The following is an 8529-nucleotide window of genomic DNA, read 5'->3' as shown; positions in this document are numbered from 1 at the left end:
GACCTGCCTGTCTTGACTAAGGACTTGAATTTGGACTTGAGTGCAGGGGCTTGAGACTGACTTGTTACTTGCAAAACAATATTTTGGTCAGACCTCTGTTTTTCTTGTGCTTATATGCTCCATGGTATTCTCAGGATCATAACACACATAACTCCTTAAGACTCAACTTCGGGAAAATGCAGCGCACAGTCACCCTGCATGAGGCGAACAGCGGGAGTCACGTATGAATCCTGCAGCGTGAGGTGGTGAGCTGTCAGGTTCGTAATCAACAGGCAGGTAATTGACAAGCGAGCTGTGATTGTCTCAGTCTTTATTCAGTGTTATGCTTGAGAGTTAACAAAGCGTGAGATTGGGCCGTGCCTCTACGCTGCACATTCTCAGCTTGCAGGCCTTTTGTTCTGCAGCCCTTTGTGGAGCCTGCCCCGGATTCATTGAAACTCTCCACTGCTGAGAGAGCTGAAGGAGCTGCTTTTTTGTCACACAACCTCATTCTCTGCTCGGCGCACACACGTACCTACACACACACACACACACAAGGGTATGCACAAAGGCTGAAGCTCTGCCAGCATTTCGTGGGATAATCTACCTTCCTGAAGGTTTACTAAAGCACCCTTCCCTCCCTCCCTTCCCACCACAATCCCACTTCTTCTCCTCTCTCCTCCCTCCTCTCGCCTCCTCTCTCCTCCTTATCGGCCCCAGTGTAAGCAGCATGTGGTTTCCTGCCAACTTCTGGGAGCCGTGAGCAGCCTCTCCAAACAGGAACATGCATGAAGACATTCCACTGCTGAAGGAAACAGTGTCCTCAACCGCCCTCCCCCCTCATCTCCAATCCCCCCTAGACGCTTCTACACATCCCACACAACTCCGCCGGGGCTTGACCACTGGACAATCGGCACACACAAAACATACACAGACACACAAGAGCGGGCCCAGACTGCAGCCGTTTAACACAGCCACGGACATGGAAATGAAGATGGCTGAGTGTGAGAAAAAGAGACATAGTGGGCGAAATGTGTACGTGACTATGCATGAGACAGATTGTGTGTATGGGTATGTATGAGTGAGAGAGTCCACGAAAAGGATTGAAAATTAATTTTCATCATTTATCATCAGCTCTTTCCACATCATTTGTCATAATATGACGGCACATCATAAATTTGGTTTCGGAGCGGGAGACTGACACGAAAAAAAATCTCTTTAGTGTGCTCATTCACCACATCTGTCCATGAGTTGTTAGAGAGCTTCTCTTGCTGTATGTTTTTTTTTTTTATTGGAAATCCATGAAAGCTTTAGCTGAAAAGCAAACATCACTGTGAAGAGTACGGAGAGAGCCGTTGGAGAGCTGTTATGAACCTGTTAGAAGAGTAAATTTGTTTAACATTGCAGGAGGGCTCTTTGAAACCAGAGGCAGGTCTGGGTAAAAGCAATAAATCTACAACAAAAAAGAGGAAAAGCTGCTCTGTTAGTTTTGATAAATGTGTTGAGCGATTCAGAGGCAGACTCGCATGGGCATCATCTGCAGGAGAGAGGTCAAGTAGGTCGAATCATGAGGCGTTTTCTCATATGAACTCCAGTCAGTGTCTGAGACAGGTCTGAGAGTTATTCTTTCACAAATGTGGTACACAACAGGAGATTGTCCATGTCAGATGTGTCTTATCTACTGGAAATACTTTGGTTTAGATGTGCCATGGCACCTTGGTAGAGCAGGAAAGAAGCAGAACATTGTGCAGATTAAATATGCCCCCAGGAGGTCCACCGGGCTTTGAAGATTCACAGTGGCCAAACAATGTCACATGTTGCCCTGTGGACCAAAAAGACTTTTTATGTCACAACCACCCCCAAAATTATTTGTTTCACCATCAGAATTTGATCCATTCAGTCTGATAACATTTAGAAAGTAATTAAATAACTTAATTCCCATTTAGCTTACCAGAACACTAAACACTAAAGAATGTTGGGCGCTTGGCTGGCAGAACTTGACTGCGCTCGGCAGCCGAAGTCTCTAGTGAGCTTGCTGCACAAGTGTGAAAGTAGTGCCAATCATCAGTGTAATTTTACACATGGCAGTTGAACTATTTTGGCTTCATGTGCCACTGAGCAGCTATGATAGGAATGGACAGGGTCGCACTTTCGACACTGTATGCAGTTCAACACATCCAAGGAATACAACCATGGACCTGCCTTACTGTCCGTCTGACTGGTTAGTACTCATTGTCTTTATTCTTTGGATTGGTGAGATTTACAAGAGGATTGGTTAGGGTTAAGGTAAGAATCTAAGGGTAAGCCAATTAGAGACAGTGTAAGGCAAAGTGGGGCAGGTCATGTCTTTGCTATCGTCCTTTTGCTGGTTTGTACTTTAGTCATAAACAACCAAGTCTCTTGCCATTGCTTTGGTTTGTTTGAGGATTCCGGCATTAGCCTTTATTGACAGAAATTTCAAATTCTTGTCATCTCCAGAGTTTGACATTTTGGTTGCCATTTTCATGTAAATGGCCTTTGTTCTTCATCCTGGAGTGTTTATTCCTTCTGGTTTTATGCAAACTGCATTATAGAAACGTCATCAGAACAACTACTCACTCGCTGTGAATTCTCCAGACAGTTAGCTGCTCTATTCACACACAGGCTCCATAGGACATGACACAGACTTTCTATTTGTAAGCTGGCAGGGTGAAGTCTGTTTAATGTCTGACCCAACTGATTCAGACATTTGCATCGGCATACACAGCTCCTCAGGGTAATGTTTAGACAATTGTAGGTTTTCAGTGCATGTGAGAGACATAGCGATACAGAGGCAGGCTCACATGGGCTGGTAAAAGGGCAAGTATGTCTAATCATGGTAACACAGTGGAACGAGAACAGATGCATCAGCGGTCTGGGTGTCAGCAAGACAAAGCTGAAATATGACTCGTCTTCTTAATGACAAAGGCAGCAACCCTGTAAGGAAAAAAATAAACTGTGTAATTAGTAGGTAAAGGAGGAAGAAACCGTAGGAGACTCATTCTGAACAAAAGTCAAACAAAAAAATAGCATTTAGATGGGCAAAAAAAGGCTTTAAATCAATTGTATTCATGAGCGCTGTGTTTTCTGTCCTGACATGCGAGGAGCATCGATTTGGGAATGTGATTGGGGAATTCTGCAAGAGATGATTAATTATAAGTCACTCTTCTCCTCTGTGCGTATGGATGAGTGCCAGAGACAGAGAGCATCCTCAATCTACTGTCCCGCTGCTTTTTTAGCAGCCAGTTTTCCCACTTCTGCCCCACTCTCTCCATCTTATCTCCACTCCTCAGTTTCCGAATGTTTTCGAGGAACAAATAAACAGAGCAAAATGGCCTAGACAGAGATTTTAAGATTTCTTCCCTCCTTTCCTGGGTTGTTGTGCTCACCAGGCGGATACGTGGCAGAGCATCTTTTTGTGTGCCCACATAAATGATTCAGTGGCATATTGAAATTACACAGTGGGCTCTTCTGGTAAAATTGCAGGGGAGTTTTGAAATTCAGGTCAAATGTTGGAAGCTCAAGACAAGCAGAAGTACTTTAGGCAAGAGGACATGTATTTTAAAATGCTGAACAGATTATCCTTCACAAAGTTTAATTGCTTCATGCATGAGTTTCTTGCCTTTTACTGCACAAGCTTTGAATAGGGTCCTTGAAAATTTGATCACAGCCAAAAATTTGTGATCCATATACAGCCCCCCACCCCCCATCTGTTACATAATGGGCCACATTTACCTTGACCCTACATCTTACACATTCTACAAAACCCTAGATAATGAGGAGTGTCCAGAATCTTAATGGCCAATGCAAACATTAAAAAAACAACTCTTTCTACAATATCTGCAAATGGTAGCCTTGGTGTGGTTGAGGTGATGCTATGCTTCAACCAAAGTACTTGCCAGATGCTAGAACAGCTTTGAAAAGTCCCTCCCCCCACGATTTATGTGACGTGTCAAATCAGTGCATCACAAATGACATTACATACTTACGTAGGTTGGGTTTAGGAAAGTAAAACCACACTGGGGTTTTGTTTAGGAAAACAAACATACCTTAAAATAACTCAAAGTGCAGTGGGTTTTACGTTAATCTGAACACCATTCTCTAGGGCGAAAGTCCTGTGTTTTGTGATCTATCTACCAAACCATGTATTTGGTAAGGCTACCACCCAAACCTGCCTGCTTATGCAAACTTCTTCCTTCTTTACTCCGGTCACATTGTTACAGTCAGTCATTTTCTGTAACCGCTCATCGGGCAAAAGGTGGGGTACACCCTGGACAGTTCGCCAGACCATCGCAGGGCCAACACATATAGACAAACAACCATACACACTCACAGTCACTCCTAAGGGCAATTTAGAGTCACCAATCAACCTGAGCTGCATGTCTTTGGACTGTGGGAGGAAGCTGGAGACCTCAGAGAGAACCCACACAGACACGGGGAGAACATGCAAACTCCACACAGAAGGGCCCCTGCCCGGACCGAACCCCGTACCAACTGGGATTTGAACCAGGGACCCTCTTGCTGTGAGGCAACAGTGCTAACCACAAAGCCACCGTGCTGCCCTCACATGGTTACCTTACCAAATACATGGTTTGTACACAAATTACTGACTTGAGATTATAGAAATGAATTTTGGTGAGTTACTTTTTGTAGGTAGTGCATGAGAAGAGCCTACATACATTTCCCACACTGGAATTTGTAAGTAAGAAGGGTTTGAATTTATCTCTCAGGCTTTCTTTTTTAAATTTAAAAAAAAATTAGTTCAGCCACTCTTTGTTTGCATACAAATGAGTGCACCTTGAACACCTTGAATTTCTTTGAGGACGGATTGTCCCAAAGTGTGTGTCATTATCCTCATTCAAAAGAATATCCCAACCTCACCTGTCTATCACCTGCCAGCTTTTCACCTCCCCTTCGAGTGTGGCTGTTTTAAACCACCTTAAACCCTTTTTCCTTCCGACCTGGTTGAACGAACTTGATTGTTTAGAGCAAGCTAAAAGTGAAAAACTGTGGTTATGGCAAATAAACTGTGGTTAAGGTTTGGCTAGCGTTAGGCAACTAGATACCTTGGTAGAGGTTAGGAAAGGTCTGTGGTTATAGTCAGTAAAAGGCAAATGGTAACTGCAGATCTGTGATGGAATGCAAACTCAAAGGTTTTCTGCCTTGCTATACTCTCCCAATAACCATCCGGCCTTCCACACCCTTGAGCTGCCAATATGCTTCATCAGAACTGCTTGCCCGATGGGTTAAATAGCTTCAGATATCCCTCGCTGCATCTTTCCAACATCAGATCAGTGGTTACTGTACCCAACTCTTTCTATAACTTTCTGAAACCAACCATCCAGTACTCACACCCACTCTATATGACTGGCCCATCATAACCCTCAGTTTTACTGTCGCCCATCACAACCTGAGGGTTGTGATGGACCAGTCATATTGAGGTGAGAATGGAGCCTGCATTTGAAATTCTGTCTCAAATTCTCTTTATTCATTCCTAACACAGCTACTTCTGTCACTTTTCATGTGAAACCAAGGTCATCACTATGAATGTCTTCCAGGAGAGACAGTCTCTTGCCTAATTCACACTCTGTCTTTGAGTATGACAGTCTGACACAGCCAGATGACACATTATATGACTTTCTCTTTTTCGACCATAAAATGACCCGTACATCCTGCCTGTCTACACAAAGGGCACGTCACTTCCCGTATTGGCACTCAATGTTTGCTATCGACCAAAACCTGGAGGTGCTTATAAAGTGCTGCAGGAATTATGTTTTTTTGTGGGCCGACCCAGACATAAGCAACAAACTGGGTCCCTCAGCAAAAAGCCAGTGGGATTTTTCCACTGTATTTTGGACTATTGCAAAAAACAAAGCTTAGTGGCAAACAAAAGAACACGATACTTGCACAATTTGTTTAGCAAGATAATCTTCACAAATGAACACCACTTTTATGATTTTTTAAGTGTAAATGCAACTTCCAGAAGAAAATGAGCTAGTATGAGACTCTTAACAAACCACAATGCAGTCACATGACTTTACATCCCAACCAAAAGTAGTGTGTAAATCGATGTTAAGTGTGATGACAGTCTATAGTCTCATTCAGCCACTTGTTAGCAAACGCCATAGACACATAAAAGCTTCAAAATCACAACTGCAATTTTACTGTCGCATTTTATATTGCAAAACATGAAACATTTTTAAGCTTCTGTTCAACACAGACCTTATTTCAGCCATCAAACCAAAAAACACATTTTAAAAATCCATTGACTCTGAAAAATGCTAACTCATTTCCACAATTGAGGACACATTCCTGCACCACTCTACATAGACATTATACTGAATGGTCTACATATGTCCTGTCACGCTGTGCTGATGAAGTTGATGGGCATTTCGGCTGCTGCAGAGACTGAACTCTCTGAGTTCTCTAAACACTACACATTACTCAGTTTTTACACATTCATGCCCAGGAGCAGTACAACCTCAATCTTCTGCTGTCAGACACAGAGCAGCCCTCTGGAGTTATTGGTATTCAGGGCTGCTGTTAGCTTAAAAAAAAGTGCTGTTTGACACAATGGATGCAGTCAGATTCAGCCTGAACAGTTTTGTATTGTTGGTAAACCAACAATCTGACAGTGACTCCCACTTTCTGTGAGTCTCCTGGAATGAAATTTTTTCCATTTTGCTCAAACATGATTAGCATGACTGCCATCCTCCTTTGCATCATATGAAATTATTCAAAGTTCTTTCACTGTATCTCACCCCTGATTTGTTTCACCACCTTAATGTCATACTGTTCAAACTCGGCTACTCACCTCTCATAAATAATGAATGAGGACTAACTGTTTGTCTTGTGAATCGTCGGCGGGTAATGTAAGCGCCTTGCTCGAGGGTGTAGTTGATTAGGGAGGGAAGAATCAGCTCCACAAGTGTACTTCTCTCACTTTTCGGCCAGCTGTTCTCAGAAAATGCTTGTTAATGCCTCCTTTAGTAAGTTCTCCATCCCTGTAACATCAATGAATTAACTAGTCTGCACAGGTATTGTGGTCGGGAAAAAAAAACATATGTAGCAGGAAGAACTCATCCTACCTATGAATACAAATGAACTCTGCTCGCTACATTTGATGCGAGTGCTGCATAACTTGCAAGCTAAAACAAAAACACACAGTTTTTCCCAGGAGCTCATTACAGAACCAGCGAGGCAGGACTTAATGTTGTTTTGACTGAATTGTAGTTATCAGTAGGCCACCATGATGAAGTTCAATTAGAGCAGCATGCTATAAGCTAAGCAGAGGTAATCACTAGGCGGAGGGCAGACTTATGTGGGGGCATGGATATTCACTCTGAACAGAAAAGGCAAAGGATTCACAATAGGACCTGGAGCCATGGAGAGCGATTAATGATCCTATATGATTCACTCTTGGTCTCCCCCACCAAGACCCTTGTTATGGGCAGAGCTGAGGCACGCACGACGTGTGTGCTCAAACACATTCCATGACGCAGCCTGTCAGAGCCAAGGGGTGATTAAAAGTTTCTCTCACAAATGCTGCATGAATGAAGGTCTTCTGTGTCTTATTAGGATCTTGAATCAATCAAGAGACTGTGTTTATTTCAGTAAACAATGTGTCCAGTACAGCTGTCTTCCTCCATTCAACTTGATTTTTTAGAAAGCTCTTGAGAAAAAAAGATGCTTGAAGTCTTATGGGTATGGATGGATTACTGAATGGGCCTACCGGGCACAGGCCCAAGGCCAAAAGTGTTAAGGGCCCCTCCTTGCCTTCACCTGCAAAATGCGAGAGACACAAAAAGACTAGTAAAGACACAAAATCCCCTGAAACACTCATAAACCTAGAGACACAAAGAGACACAATATCACTACAAAGAGACACAAAATGACCAAAAAAGACACAAAATTGCCTAAGAAACCCCACAAAATGACCTCAAAGACACTAACAACGACTACAAAAAGACACAAAATAACTAAAAAATGGGGGAAAGCATCCAAAAAAGACAAAAAATGACTATAAAGAAACTCAAAATACATAAATAAAAAAAGAGGCAAAAATCACTCTGTGTTTCCTGCCCTATGCAGGAGAGGTGGTAGGGCCTTAAACATGTCTGTGCCCGGGGCCCTACTTTCTCATAATCTGCCCATGCTTATTGTTAATGTATTTGAATATGACTACTCACAATGAAGGACAAGCTATTTTGCACAAATATGCCTAATCCTCCATGAAATAAAATAACTTTTCTGGCACCTTTATAGAGGAAAAATGAAATTTTTTTTGCACATACTGTATGTGAAAGCCTTTATTTAACAGAGTTAAAATGAGTGAGGCATTGCCTAAATGGTCTGCAACATTACTTCACAATAAAAGGATTGTGTGTTAAAAATCACAGCTTCGGCGTACTGTGTGGAGCTTGAATGTTCACAGGGTTTCCTCAAGGTACTCTGGCTTCTTCCCACAGTCCAGGAACGTGAAAAACTCTCAATTGCCCATATGTGTGAAATTGAGTGCAAATGTGTCTATCT

Source organism: Plectropomus leopardus, chromosome 2, assembly GCF_008729295.1.
Source record: "Plectropomus leopardus isolate mb chromosome 2, YSFRI_Pleo_2.0, whole genome shotgun sequence".
NCBI classification, from domain to species: domain Eukaryota; kingdom Metazoa; phylum Chordata; class Actinopteri; order Perciformes; family Serranidae; genus Plectropomus; species Plectropomus leopardus.
Note: the sequence above shows the minus strand (reverse complement) of the source record.